At 39.2% G+C, this 16,125-nt stretch overlaps 1 protein-coding gene and 1 long non-coding RNA gene across 6 annotated transcripts in view; one reads left to right on the forward strand and one right to left on the reverse strand.

Moving 5' to 3' along the window:
• Window positions 1-504: 504 nt before the first annotated feature.
• LOC309512897 lies at window positions 505-5,681 on the reverse strand. Its single transcript, XR_014211211.1, has 6 exons — window positions 5,496-5,681; window positions 5,269-5,400; window positions 4,902-5,169; window positions 4,625-4,756; window positions 4,306-4,478; window positions 505-4,235 (listed from the first exon to the last, which is right to left on the reverse strand). It is a non-coding gene; the product is annotated as an uncharacterized lncRNA (long non-coding RNA).
• Window positions 5,682-12,354: 6,673 nt separating this feature from the next.
• Window positions 12,355-16,125, forward strand: part of LOC309511385 (uncharacterized protein) — a 35,992-nt gene continuing 32,221 nt past the window's right edge. For 2 of the 5 annotated variants that reach the window (XM_082186593.1, XM_082186592.1), the window contains exon 1: window positions 12,355-12,584. The gene's annotated coding sequence lies outside the window, so the exon portion shown is untranslated. Of the gene's footprint in view, window positions 12,585-13,940; window positions 14,271-16,125 lie in introns of those variants that run through there. The other 3 variants (XM_082186591.1, XM_082186596.1, XM_082186597.1) reach the window with 3 other exon arrangements.

Genomic DNA, 16,125 nt, shown 5'->3' on the forward strand with positions numbered 1-16,125 from the left:
TCGAGCTAATAGCGGCTCGATTATAATATCCGTCTATGTAAGTTACGGCGAGCTGCAAGAACGCGTTGGATTCGCCGTGTTTGGATGCCGATTTATTTTCGCAAACCCATGCGCATCCATAGTAACGCAACGTCTATTATTGTTGATGCCTTGTTCGAGATGCATCGGAGCAGCGTGGACCGATCAGAGCTGCGGGAGTGTTTGGAGATCATACGACTCCTTGTGCTTTTTGATCGCTTTGATTTCATGTGCTGATCGTTCTGCGAGAAGCCGATGCATCTCGAACAAGTCTGGTGTGTTTGTGTTTGGCGCTGCCGTACTAGCGTTGCTGGGCAACGTGATACCTATGCAGTGACGTAAGATATAGCTCTGTTGTGGCTCTCTGGCCGGTGGAAACGCAAACCGGTTCTTAGTAAGCTCGTCAGTCGAACCAACTCCGAACTGGCAATAGCTCTAGCTCTGAACCAGCACCCGGTTCTTGTTGGTGGAAAAGGGGTAACAGAGAGGCCTTAAAGGTCCCATGACATGGATTATTTTATTATTTTATAATGTTTCCTGGGGTGCCCTTATAATGTTAGTATGTTTTTAAGATTAACATTTTTAATAATTTAGAAAAAAAAGGCATTTTTCCTAGCCTGATTTTAGCCTCTGATTTGAACACTGTTTGAAGGGGCATGTCTGCTGTGAGACTTCAGTGTAAACGCCCACTGCTGTGATTGGCTGACATGCTTGCATATGAAATAGCTAGCATTATGTGGAACTCTCTCGAATACTTTTACTATTACAGCTATCGATATTAACGAATCGTGAGAAGTTTTTTAAGTATTTAGATCTATTCCCATCACATAAAAGGTTGCAGTGATGAGCATTGAGCAGATGACAGTCTGTTGATCGCGTGAATGGTGATCATTGCAACGCAGTTTCTGCACTCTCACTAATGATTTCACCAATGCAAACATGAGGTAAGTACAGTAAGAGCTTTGTTGTGCCGCATAACAGCGTCATTGATTTCATAACGAGTTTTGGCAAGTGGCCAGATAAACTCGCGCTGTGTGATTGACAGCTTGGGCGATTGGAAAGGGATTGTTCTTTGATCGCTTTCTGTATTTTAATCACAGTTTAAATACGATTATTTTCATCCTACCATGAGAAACGATGTGAAGTTGATATTTTAGTCACTGGCTTGATTTACTGATAAACAGTATTGAACGATTTTGAGAGAAAGATTATCTGTCTGAACTTGAACAATTACACATCAGAAATTCACATAACCCACTGGTTCTTCAGAGGCTTGGATGAAGGAACTAAAAAAATACTTTTGTGTTCATTTGTACATCCAAACACTGAGCAACTGCTTTGCTTCGCTCGTTTGCAAGCCATGATGTCTCTCTCCAATATCCAATATCACCAATATCGCGCTCTCGCAGCTCATTTTCTCATGGGTGGGCCAAATTTTCTTTGCGGGCAAAGAAGAGAAAGGGGAGGTGACCTTTCCCCTTATGACGACATAAAGGGAAGATTCTAGATTCGCCCGTCTGAGCTTTCATTTTCTCAAAAATACCCAGGGCTTGGTTTACACCTATCAAAATGTCTAGCCATTGGGGGACCATAGGCAGGCTAGGGAAACTCTTATTAAGGTTAAAAAACCTCATAAAGTGAAATTTTCATGTCATGGGACCTTTAAAAGCTGCTAGATCTGCTTATTTTTCAACCCTATTAGAAGAAAATAAACAAAACCCTAGGTATTTATTTGAAACAGTGGCTAAACTAGCAAAAAATAAAGCTTCAAGCCCAGAAGTTTCCAAGCAGCACATCAGTAATGACTTTATGAACTATTTCACTTACAAGATTGATAATATCAGGAAAAAAATTATAACTATGCATCCATTTGATTAAACCGCTTGTTAAAAAAACGCAACTTGATCGTACAGAATTAGTCAATTACAGGCTGATCTCGAATCTACCTTTTCTGTCAAAGATACTAGAAAAGGCAGTATCCTCACAACTATGTTCCTTTTTAGAAAGAAATGATATCTGTGAGGATTTTCAGTCAGGATTTAGACCGTACCATAGTACTGAGACTGCTCTCATTAGAGTTACAAATGATTTGCTCTTATCATCCGATCGTGGTTGTATCTCTCTATTAGTGTTACTCGACATTCTTTTAAATAGACTCGAAAATTATGTTGGCATTAGTGGAATTGCATTAGCATGGTTTAAATCATACTTATCTGACCGTTATCAGTTTGTAGCAGTAAATGAAGAGATGTCTCATCGATCACAAGTTCTCCCCAGGGTAGCATGTACAGAGTGAAAAGCAACAATCCTAGTACTGAGCCTTGTTGTACCACAACACCCACTCCCTTTATCAAGTTGCGTTTTTTTAACAAGCGGTTTAATCAAACGGTTGCATAGTTATAATATTTTTCCTGATATTCTCATCCTAGGGCATCATATACTGACGCTTTTGACATTTCGTCTACATCCAACGCACATGGCACCCTTTAGCGTCAATATGACACGCACAGAGCTTTGTTCGGTTATGGGTAGGTTTAGGTCTGGGGTAGGGTTAGGGTTAGACCGCTAGGAGGCGCCTTCTGGCCCATATCTATCTGCGTCTCTTATTGACGCTAAGGGGTGCCATATGCGTTGGATGTAGACGAAATGTCAAAAGCGTCAGTATATGACGCCTTGGGATGAGATCGGGCTGGCTACCCTGGGGAGATATCATTAGGAAGCATGGAATTAGTTTTCACTGTTATGCTGATGATACTCAGCTCTATATTTCTTCACGCCCTGACGAAACTTACAAATTCACAAAATTAACTGAATGTATAGGTGATATAAAAAATTGGATGACTAGTAATTTCCTACTACTTAATTTTGAAAAAACAAAGATTCTAATTATTGGACAAAAAACGTCCTCACGTAATAACCTGGAATACTGTCTAACACTTGATGGCTGCTCTGTCAAGTCTTCGTCGTCGGTTAGAAACCTGGGTGTGCTCTTTGATACCAATCTTTCATTTGAAAGTCACGTGTCAAGTATCTGTAAAACCACATTTTTCCATCTTAAAAATATATCCAAATATATGCTCTCATTGACAACTGCAGAACAATTAGTCCATGCGTTCATGACATCAAGGCTAGATTATTGTAATGCTATTATGGGTGGTTGCCCTGCACGCTTAATAAACAAATTACAGCTGGTCCAAAACGCAGCAGCTCGAGTTCTTACCAGAACCAGGAAGTATGACCATATTAGCCCTGTTCTGTCAACACTGCAATGGCTCCCTATTGAACATCGTATACATTTTTAAATATTGCTGATTACTTACAAAGCACTAAATGATTTAGCTCCGCAGTACTTGAGCGAGCTCTTAACGCATTATAGTCCTTCACGTCTATTGCGATCTCAAAATTCCAACCAGTTGATAATACCTAGAATATCAAAATCAACTGCTGGCGGTAGATCGTTTTCCTATGTAGCACCAAAACTTGAGAACAGTCTTCCTAACATTGTCCGGGAAGCAGACACACTCTGTCAGTTCAAAGCTGGACTAAAAACACATCTCTTTGACCTAGCATACACCTAACACATTATAGACTTTTATAATTCAATGTTAGGCTGCATAGATTAGGTCAGCCGGAACCGGGAACACTTCCCATAAATCCTGATGTACTCGTTACATCATAAGAAGAATGGCGTCTATGCTAATATTAGTCTCTGTTTATCCCGAGGTTTACCGCAGTCTGCCGGATCCAGGCTGTATCCAGATCTGATGAAGGACCCGCGCCTGGACGCGACGATAGCGCAGTCCTGAAATGTCCTACCTCCCCTCCCTTTACCTCTCTACAGATAAAGCGTTGTCGGGATAATTCCGGTTCGCGTGGCTACGTGGAAGCCATAAAAATTCTGTATTATTAATTTTAAGGCCAGACAAGTAGTATGTTGAGGGTTGATTTGTAGGGAAGGACTACACATATATTCAAATGCACATACCTACAGACTGAACTCGTAATACGCATGTGCACGTCATCGCCGTTCTCACTGGTTCGCGTTTTTGAAGTTTGCGCAGAAAGAACTTATGAGTTTTCTGTTAAAACGGTGTCGTGTTAGCGGCCCCTAAGTTAATAACTAATGATCGTTGCGACAGAAGTGAATCAATCACTACCATCCGCCATCTCTGCTGATCACCATCATTGTCCGTTCTCCGCTCTGGTTTCTTCTCTACCTGCAAAGACAATCATATTACTCATTCAGCTAAGTTCATTTATCATCTCAGTACTGCATTACCTACTTACCTTAACATCTGCTGGTTCCCCTGCATGTGTCTGACAGACACACACTATGTGCTGCCTGTCTCGGGTCTCGAGCATGCCGAGGCAGCGCTTACTAAAGTGTCCTCAGATGATGCGATGTAGTTTTGGATCTCTGAGATGCGCTTGCGATTCCTCTCCACCTCATCATTGCGTATCTATTAACACAAACCAAAAGGATTTATATTTTATTTAATAACAAAAGGTAGTTCTGATCCTGGACAGCTGCATGGTAGGACACAACGTAATATAATATAATATAATATTGTTAAGGAGTTCACAGGAAGTGTTCATAATCAAGTACCGATTTCAGCAGACTGCTCTTCCAGCTGTTGATCCGTGCCAGTAGCTCATTCTCCCTGTCATCAATCTTCTGCAGGTGGGTGTAGTGAGAAGCACTGACTGCATTGGTCACTGTGTCTTTATCTACCAAGAGCTACAGGGCAGCATAGGAAATGAGGACGAAGGATCAGTCAATACTAAAAATAAGTGTCTGGCATGTAGTTACGATGGCTTTTGACTTCTTAATTATTCATAATTATACACAAATTAAGTGATCATGAAGACAGTTTTCCACTGACCGTTGCCAGATCATACGGTATCTTCTCCTCTAGCTCCCTATTGACCACCTTCTCCAGTGTTGCCAAGGCAATCACAAGCTGTTGTTCATGGTACCGGTTCTCCAGGAATCGACACGATGCGAATGTGTGTCAGAGTTAAAGAAGCCTTGCCCATAAAATAAAAGTATTTTTGTTTTGCTTTGTTGGAAAAAGGATATAATTCTTTCACATATTTAGTGAACCCTCCAACCCTCTCTGAGACTTTCCACTCATAGTCTTGGAAGATGTCCTTTAAAAAAAATAAAAAAAATTTGTGAAACTTCCACTCGTTTAGGTGATATGCTCCATATTAATATTACATTAACAATATAGGTATTTTTATTCTGACCTTTAGTTCGTTCACCAGATGCAGTTCAAGACTCATAAGGTTTTCAGAGAACTGCTCAGCCTGTTCATGGCAGGAAGTGATGTGAGCTTCAAGAAGATCGGCGTCTGCGATCTGTTGCATTTCCACAATCTTCTGCAATAGAACAGAATTTAAATTTGTGAGCGTTTTGATGTGTTTAACTGGTCAGAAACAGGTTGTCTTGTGTGACTGAGGGAGAAGAAACCAACCTGTCTCCTGGAGTTTTCAAAGTCAGCTGTTATTTGCGCTGCTTTGCGCTGATTGTCAGTCTCTGCCTCATAGGAACAGGTACAAAAGGATTTCATCTCAGCCGTTCTCTTAGCAAGCTGACCCAAACCCGCTACAAATATCTGCACACATTGAGCTTTCATTTTGCTCTTATATGTAAATGGACTGTCAAGGTAAATTGATTATTTTGAGTCCTTTTTAACAGCTGTTCCCTCATCTGCACTCTTAAAGAGGCCATTTTACAGTCTTGTTGTTGCTTTTGGGCTCTACTAGAATAGGTTTTCATGCTTGAATGTTAAAAAAACAAAACAAATTTTAAACACATTTGACATTGTTTCAGCACCTCTCTTCCCAGTCTGTCAGCAACACACTGGGATGTGTTTCCCGAACAACGACATAATTGCTGTTTAACTACCAGAGTACGATGCATTGTTAAAGAAATCAACTAGATCAGTGGTTCTCAACTCCAGTCCTCGGGACCCGCTGCTCTGCACATTTTGTATGTCTCCCTTATTTAACACACCTGAATCAGATCATCAGCTCGTTAGGAGAGACTCCATGAACTGATTTGAGTGTGTCAGATAAGAGAGACATACAAAATGTGCAGAGCAGCGGGTCCCAAGGACTAGAGTTGAGAACCACTGAACTAGATCGTCACAACAGTTTCCCTGAAACTGTACTGTCGCAAATTTGTCGTTCAACCACGTTTTTAATGATGTCACGCACATGGTGAAGTAATAAATACTTTTAATGAATCCATTTGAGACCGAATCAATGCTAGATTTGTTCTATAAATTACGGACATGGCATCTGAGGACTGATTTTTCTCAGTTATTTTGCTTTATTTCCAGATTTAATCATAGGCTCCTTCTCACTCTTCAAAAACGACGCTTTGACAAACTAAAAGACGTAAATTACATTTGTGTTTATTCGAAATAAAAGATAAGAGATTGTACTGAATGTCAGTTTGCTTATTTTGCTCCAGATAAGGATAAGTCCACATTATATTTTAACAAAAAACTCTGCTTCTAACCACAGGTCGAGAGCTGTCGATCCGACCACACAAGTTTGCGATGCTGTTAGCGAATGTTTGTTGGAACTATAGTTTTGGGAAACACAGAATCATTGAACTATGCTGATAACGACGGAACTTGCGAACATAGTTGGGCGTAATTCATTAATAACTGTATTTTAATAACTTTTCCCTTGGAAAAGTAAAGTAAGGGATTACTCTTAATTTCTTTGTAATTCAATTACAATTACTTCTGATGTAATTGCATTCAACACTGTATAGGCTGTACAACAATTCTATATAAAACAATAGTGGATTTAACATCAATTTTATGTTAAAATGTATGTTTTTATTATGTAACCCTCTCTCTTTACACACTTTGTCAGTTCAAGAATAATGTATGCAATTCTATAATGTTTATTTGACATAATTAAAAGAAAAGTTTCTTGTCTATCCTTGTATTGGTCAACTGGTTAAAGTTGATGGGATTTATAAAGTAATTAGTAATAAGTATTCCCATACTTTTTAGAGAGACAGTAATAAGTACAGTAATCTAATTACACCGTTGAAGATGTAATTAGGATCTAATAATTAATTACTTTTTTTAGAGTGACTTACCCAACACTGCTAATTATGCTTTTCAGAAATGCACCCCTGTTTAGTTCCTGTCTCAATGAACTCCTAACTTCTAAAAAGCACAATGTGCTCTGATTGGTCAGCTGAATCAATGTGTCGTGATTGGTCAACTGCTTCGAGCGCGTTTGGGAAATGTGCCGCCCCTTACCATAACCATGAGTTTCAACGCACTACTAACAAACTCAACTAGGCCCCGCCCCTTTATATTGCGTATGTCTTGGGCGGGAAATATTGTGACGTGTTTGTTCCCGGGCGAAAACTCAAGACTAACTCAAGAATAACTCCCTTTGGAATGACTTTGTGCTTTGTAACTTTGCAGACGTTTTTCATGCTCAAACAGCAATATTACACACTAATGGAGTTGACAATGTAAAAAAAGCATAATAGTTGTTTTTTTTTGTTTTTTTTGCAGTGATGCTGTAGAACAGGGATGGGCAACTTCGGTCCTGGAGGGCCACTGAGTTTAGCTTCAACCCTAATCAAACAAACCTGAACAAGCTAATCAAGGTCCTCAGGATTACTAGAAAATTACAGGCAGGTGATTTTTTTCAGGGTTGGAGCAAAACTCTGTAGGACAGTGGCCCTCCAGGACCGAAGTTGCCCATCCCTGCTGTAGAAGAACCATTTTTCATTCCCCAAAGAACCTTTCAGGAAAAAATCTGATCTAAAGAAAAGCTCCATGAATGCCAAAAAAGAACCCTATGTTTAAGAGTGTATTATAAAGTATTGCTTTCATTTGTGGTTTGATTTGTATATTTTGCCATTCATAAAAAGGATATGGCTCCAGCAGTGTGTCAATTCCGGGGAGGCGAGCCAGTTTCTCTGCATGAGGATCCTCAGCAAACATGCTGTCGAAAAGTTGAGGTCCATTTAAGTATTCCACGAATGCGTCCTGTGAAAGAAGGAAGCAATATTTATTCACTACTGTCAAGAAGAGTATATATTAAATTTGTATGTCCAGTAGAAAGAAGATTTTAATACAATGCAGCGTAAATCTGACTTATTAAACCTCGAGCATTTAAGATCAGTGTTCTTGTTGTAACGACTGAGACAAATCAGACACAATTATTTGGTATATGTACCAAAAAATCTTTAAACTACACTCTGGGATCTGTGGTCCCATCCCCCAAATAGGGCAAGACGGTCTTAGTTACCATGACCACGATCAGATAAGTTGGTTTTATGACTCTTAGCAATGTGAACAGGGCCCTGCTACAAAACCTACAGATATTAGAACAGACTCTCCTGCATTAATTTATCGATGAACTGATTAACATGAAATTAACATGCATTCCAGAACATTTTGTGAATGATTCACTGTCTTGTGTTGTGTCTTACACTAATAATATTATCTGTTGATACTATTATCTCTTTGAGACTATGTATTTTATTATAGAACCAACAGTCAATGTAACCTCACGCATACCATGTTTGGTCTCTATAAACTGTTACTTTGAAGATCAAAATGATTATGTACATCAGGGTTCCTCATACTCGGTCCTGCCCAGTTTAGCTCCAACCCTGATCAAACACACCTAGCTGTGAGTTTCTAGTGATCCTGAAGACATCCGTGAGCACCGCCTGCCATGCTTTCACGCTCTCACGAGCTGTGTCTGAAATCGCTCCCTATCCACTATATAGTGCACTATTTAGGGTGTCGGCCATTTTGTAGTGGTGTCCGAATTCTGAGTGAACGACATCATTCCCTACATTCGTTCACTACTTTTACCCACAATCCTCTCTGAATTCGAGTGTACATCCGATGTACACTTGCTGAGACACTATTTCCCACAATCCAACACGATAAGGTGATAGAGCGCGAATGAAAAATAAATATGACGGACGGCAACAATGTCACCATGGCAACGGCGCACGCGAGATAGAAAACAATCATTTGAAGGACACTTAACAATCATTTGACTGACTGGAAACCCCGCGAAAATAATGAAAGTAATGTTTAGGTGTTTTTTTTGGGACAATTTTATGTATTTATTTATTTATTTATATATACCGTTATATCTATCATATTTAAGTAAATAAATATGACAAGCAAGTCTTTTTTTTTTTATCAAATAACGCAATAAACGTGAAAAATACATACATACAATTGTTACATACAATTCATACAGCCAAAAAAGGAAATATCAAAGATGGGTAAGTAATGTTTATGACGAAATTGTCCGAGCTCTCTGGCGCGTTATAATTATGTCAGCGTCCGAATTCGCTCACTCATTTTCGTTCACTCTTTGCTGATGTAGTGCACTCAACTGCCATTCACTATGTAGGGATTAGTGAATGAGTGAACGAGTGAGCGGTTTCAGACACAGCTACGATCTTGTTACATGCTCTAAGCGCTGTACATGCTAAGGAATAATTCTCTTTTGGTGGCCATGAAAGATACGCTTTTCTTAGAATAAATGAATAATCAAGAGTTCGTTGGAACTGATTAATTGATTGTAATATTCATTTAGCTACCTCAAGTTAATCCAATTAACTGACCCAAATGATAATTATGAGTTAGTATTAATATTTCCCCTTTGAGCTAATATTGTTACATTGTACTTGAATGAGATGGATGGCATGGTGATGTTGGTTACCTTGTGTAGTTGAAGATCCTCGTCTGTGATCCTCTGAGCCCCAATTGCCTTCTGCCACTGGAGCTCCTTGTATAGCCATTCTTGAGACTTTGGAGCGGTAGTTTCACGCTTTATATGTAGAAGCAAAAAATATGAATTATGAACAGAACATCAGGACAAATGTTAGCAATCCCTCACTTGTGAAAAAGAAGCATGTTTAAATGTATTGAATGTGCACTTGTATGTGTAATTCGAATCTCATATATTTTACAAAACTCTACTTGCAGATAATATAACATGAATGCACTTAATGAGAGTTCACTTTCATGAATGTTTCTTAAGTAAACTTTTAAAAAGTGCACTTTGCAATAATGTAAAATGAAAACTTTGAAGTTCATTTTAAAACATTTTATTGGTCATGCTTTAAATAACGTACACTTATTTTGATGTGTTGACTAACATTTTAAAGCTCATGTAAAGTACTTGATTATAATTTAAACTGAAGTGTGTTATTCAATATGACATTTTAAAGTTAATATATTTTAAATGTACTAAATTGCAACTTCATCATTAAGTTTGTAATTACAAATATATTTAAATGTGTTTTTCAATAGAAATTACATTAAAGTATATTTTAATTTATACTCTTAAAAATAAAGGTTCTTTATTGGCAAATTTGGCATCGATCATTACATGAAGAAACTTTAACATCCACGCAACCTTTCCATTCCATTGGAATGTGGAAAAAGGTGGAAAAAGGTTCTTTAGATTTTAAAATGTTCTTTTATACTATAAGAAAAAATAATGGTTATTTTTAAGAGCTGATCACTTACAGGTTCTCGCTGCAAAAACCCAAAACTTTATTTTAATGAGTGTTAATGCTCGGCAGTTTATTCGGCAGTAAACCTGAACCATATTTAAAAGAAAATAGAAGTAATTATGAAATTGCATAAAGATCTATGCCTGGTTTCACAGACAGGGTTTAGATTAAGCCAGGATTAGGTCTTAGTTCCATTAGGGCATTTAAGTAGCTTTTATAAACGTTCCTTAAAAATAAAAAATAAAACATTACTGGTGTGCATCTTGAGACAAAACAATGGCACGGACATATTTTAAGATATATCAGTGCAAGTTGCTTTCAGTTAAAAAAGCTCAAACATGCATTTTAGTCTGGGACTAGCTTAAACCTTGTCTGTGAAATTAGGCAATAAGTCAGAAAAGTTCAGCTAATTTCATTTATTATAGATTTGAATTTTAAATTTAAATTGCTATTAAGTGTCAGAAAACATTTCATTCAGTTTGCACTTAACTATTTTATTACAAAGTAAAATATTTCCATAATAGCTCCTCTTTTTAAAAGTGTGCCAGTGCACTCTTTCACAAGTGGTCAGCTGAAAAACGAAGCCAATCCTTCTGGGATTCCACATTTTCTAAAATTGTATCATCTAAAATATAGTTGGCTTACATTAAACAATTGAGCAATGCTTTTGTCTCCAATAAAGAAGGTGTGCAGGTTCTGCCGTTTCACAAGAGAGTCCGACAACATTATTGAATGACAGATCTGAGGAATATAAGAATTCTGGCTTAGTATTTGGAGATAACGTTACTCCGGATATGATTTTGATATCAGTCAGACAGTCAAAAACAATCAATCAATCAATCAATCAGTCAAAACACTGTATCAGTCACCTATTTCAAATGTTATTACTAAAAGCTCGTTCATTTGACAACAGACTTACCTGGAAATATATCGCTGAAGTGCTGGTATGATGGACGCAAACACTGTTGCTCAGCAACCACAGACTACCGCCATGACGTCATCAACTTCTTGAGAGCAATTGGAGCTTTGAGGCGCTCTAAACAAATTAAAATACATTTTAGTAATAATACTCAGTCATATAACGTTTGTGATATTCTTCCGAGTATTTAATTTGTAAGATTCTTCATGAAATGGAAAATCTAAGGAAATTTTGGCAATTTAGAAGAAATATATTCCACGTGTACTAAAATGCCTCCGCTATTTCTAAACAAAATTTCGAAAAGCAAACATGTCCATAAATTCATGTTTTTATAACGGACAGCCAAAGAGTATAGAAGTACCAAATGTATAGATGGGTTTCCAATTACCCATTATCCTCTGCGGCGCGCCGCCATATTGTGTGTCAAAGCTGTCATGCTCATGTTTACCCATAGTATTTACCGCCTTTTCATTTACCCAAGTATTTTTGACTCTTTTGTGTTGAGATAACGATGACAAATTCCTCCAAACCTGGCGACAAGGTGAAGGTTATTTACAGGGACACATTAGACGATGTTTGCAAGGCAAGATATGATTAGAAATTGAGTTATATCGATGGAAAGGATCCTTACACAATGTCGAAAGAGGACTGGTCATGTAATCCTGCGGCGTAACGTTACCCCGATATTCAGGAAATGGACATTGCCAAGTATCTCATCCACACCGTTAGTGCGTACACTTTTGACGAATTCGGAGGAAGAAAGTCTCTGGAAGCATACAATTATTTTGTAAGTGGATGGGTACAATATATAAAGCATGCTGCCATCGGAGAAAGGTGTGTTTTGACCATTTTATACACTCTATGGTTTTGACCGCCCGAGTGCGCCATTCTCAACGTACCACAGACCCTTTTCTGGTGCCCTGGTTGATAGCGGAGAAGAGTGGCATCGTGATTTGTGGACATTGTACATGCATGGCCGGATTGGGTGAGGTGTGCTCCCATGTTTCGGCCCTTTTATTTGCCATTGAAGCAACAGTGAAGCTGAGAAACAGCAAAACAGTTACACAGGAGAAATCCTATTGGCTACTTCCATCAGCTATCAAAAAGGTAATTTTTTTTTTTTTGTAAGTGTTTTAAATCCGTGTGTTATTCGTTCAATCAAATTACAATTTCTAAACAAACAAAATTAGCCAGAAGAAACGTAATTTCCAAGATGCTAGCTCACATTGTCACATTGCAGGGTTCCAGACTGCGACCATTTTTGGAGAATGTGCGAGTTAAAATGTTATGTGGTCGCATTTGTGCGAGTGCATGGTCATGTACTACTCAGTTAAATTCCTGCATTGAACTTGTTTTAGCGCCCGCCAAAGTCTTATTTGATCGGTGAGTAATGTAGATGAACTGCTGCACTCGTGACAGGGCGCATGTTTAACTGAAAGAACGAGCAGAAAGAGAGAGAGAGCCGGTGAAGCAGTCGATTCTGTTTCCTTGCGGAATTCCTGTTCCCCCTCAACGAGCTGTGTCTGCTGACAGCGCATGCGTCAAAGGCTCAAAGCCTTAATAAACCTTAATAAATCAAAGCCTTAATAAACATTACATTGAAATCGGTAATAACGTTTTAAATTTGAAAAGAAATAATCTGGATTGAATTGACAGATGGGGAAAAACTCGCTTCTAATAAAATTTTTTTTTTTAAACTCAATTTCGGGAAAAAATACAATCCTTTTTTAACCTTTTGGCTTCCCGTACATCCAGTTGTGCTTCTTGCTCGTATCAGAGTATTCAGTTCTGATGGTACGTAAGGTAACTCGGCAACTACGCATGATTTGTTGTATGATTGCGTAAAGGGAACAGGAATTCCGGTTGGGAACCGAATCGACTGCTTCACCGGTCGCGCGCGCGCGCGCACTCCCTCTCTCTTCGGAGCCAGGCGAAAGTGTAAACGAGACTTCACCGTCTCCAAACTGAGCGCTGTCTTGCTCTCTCTCCCTCGTGGAAAAGTTAGTCTGGAGCCCTGCATTGACGGTTCACATCGCTGTAGCCAGGCAGCTGATATCTGCACAGCCCTTATTATACGGTACATTTAGACTCAGTGTCAAGACAACACCATCTGGGTAAAAAAACAACAACACAACGCTCCGAACTAATTTAGTGTAGGAGAGAGATGGAGAGCAGAGGCACGGAGCGATGTGCTCCAGGTGTAGCCTCTGCCTCTGGCTCGACCAGCTGATGTGGCCACAGAGAAAGTGATGAAGGTGGACAATCGTCAGAGTGTGCTTCTGCCCAGCCAACACCCCTCAAGGGCCGTGTCGATAGTAGCCGCCTGGGTACAGCGATTTGACAGCCGATGAGAGCTAGCACATTTAGCTAGCCCATCTTGGAAATGATTAGATAAAGTGTCACATCTCCAGAGCACAAAACCTCTAAATGTTCACAAGAGCAGCACTGAACATTAAAGGTAGGGTATTTAGGATTTTTCAAAAAAAAATTTTTTTTTCACATTTGTTTAAACTGTCTATATATACCAATACATAATTAAAATGTAAGTGCTCTGAAAAAGAGAGTATAAAAATCGAGTGACTGTAGACCTTTTAATCTGCAATAAACACAGCTCATTATTTCCATCCGGGACGAAACAATTGATTGGTTTGGGCGACTGTCACTCTCTCTCGCAACCATGGCTACCACCCCTGTTGATTTGAGGAGTGCAAGAGAGGCGCGGAGAGTCTTATGGCGCCGTCACTTCCGGCATCACCGTTTGGCCATCTTCTCACAGTGAAGCTGTGAATTAAGGTGAGTGATCAGCATGCACACAAATCCTCTTATCTCGCTGAAATCTTGACGGATTTACAAACGGTTTGGTTTCTTACAAATGTTATTAACGTGGCTATAATTACGAATGCTTGAACATGTATGTTATAATTATTCATATGTATGCAGTGTCATAACTACATCTCTGACGTTTATAACAAACCAAACCGTTTGAAAATCGGTAGAAAATTTAGCAAGTTATGGTTATTTAAAAGTACATGCACCATTAAACGAGTGAGCGAGCGCCCTGTGATAAGATGGCCGCCACGTGCGGACGTCGACCTCCATTGGCCAGCAGCGCGCACAAGACATCTAGCCTTTATATATGATATCTATGGCGGAACCTACGAAGAGTAAAATTATGGCAGAGAAAGTGCATTCCAAATTCAAAGCACCTGCATATGTAGGCAGCGAAGGCAAAAAAAGAATCTTGAACGACCTCCTCTGCTTCGCCCTCGACCCCGGACCTGTCCTCGAACCGACGATGCGGTATCCAGGGTGTCCGCGCGGTAGTAAAAGGTAGTAAAATGAATCTACCAAAATTAAAGGGGTGGTAAAACGCCTTTTTTCTAAGGCTTGATTGTGTTTGTGGGGTGCACTGTAACATGTGTTCATGCTTCGTTTTTAAAAATTCGCATTATTTTTCACATATTTAACCATTATTCTACACTGCTCTGTCCCTCCTTGTAAAAACGGTCGGATGATTTCCGCCTTCAATGAAGCCCCCCCCCCCCCCCCCCCCCCTCAAAATACGCAATGGGCTCAGATTGGTTTGCTGGCCCAGTGTGTTGTGATTCGCTAACCGCCAAGTGCACGTTGTTCGGAAACGTCACGCCCCCTTATCTTTACCGGTAGTTTGTGCTTCAGTAAACAACGGCGTCAATATTGCCATACCAGTTTGAGCCCGATTCAGACCCAGAGAATGTTAGTGGAGAGGATCGAGCAGAACCTGTTCAAGAACTGCATTTAAAGGACGTTTCAGAAAGGTATGTTTTTTAAGACTGCAGATCGCTATATGACACTGTTACTTTTGTATATTTAGAACGATTGTAGCTAAATATATGTCGCCTGAACTATTAATCCAATATGAACACTAAACATTGGCTTTACAACAGTAGCCAAATCAAACACAAAACCATGTTTAGCATGCCTGTAGATAAACAAGCATGTAGATAAACAATACATAAAAGCTATAATCAAAGAATAATTTACACTGATCACATAAACGACAACAACCGCGAACATTCCAAGTTCGCTGCGCTGGTGATATTAAACAGAAGTTTGTATGTGTTTGTCGGATAAGTATGAATTAACGTTAGCATTTAACAAACTGGTTTGTGGAGCCAAACAGCGTTGTCCTTCGTTTTCTTCCTTGCTACAACGTACAATTAACAATACGAACTATTACAGGAAAACACAACGACGAAAAATAAATCATACTTACAGGTTGTGGCCCGTAAACAGTTTCTGTTTTTAAAGTTGGAACTGCTCCATCTTTCAGGACTAGCCGTTGTGCGAATCCTTCATCGGAGGAGGGGTTTATGTAAATATTGGGCTTAGTGATGTCAGCAAGCCCGCAGAAATGTCGTGTAGTCCCTACTGGCCGTTTTTTGTAGTTCTTAGAAATTGATTTCTTTAAAAGCAAATATCTCCCTTTGCTTTAAACTTTGAAAGTTGTAACTTTGCAGATGTTGTTTATGCTCAAACAGCAACATTACACACTAACTAAAGTTAGAAAAGTGAAATCGTGTTTTACCACCCCTTTAAGGCCCTTGAAAGGTAGTAAAAGGTAACAAACGCAATTTGACTTGGTAGTACATTTTTCATCACCACCTCA

This window comes from Leuciscus leuciscus (assembly GCF_965113295.1).
Source record: "Leuciscus leuciscus genome assembly, chromosome: 1".
NCBI lineage: Eukaryota > Metazoa > Chordata > Actinopteri > Cypriniformes > Leuciscidae > Leuciscus > Leuciscus leuciscus.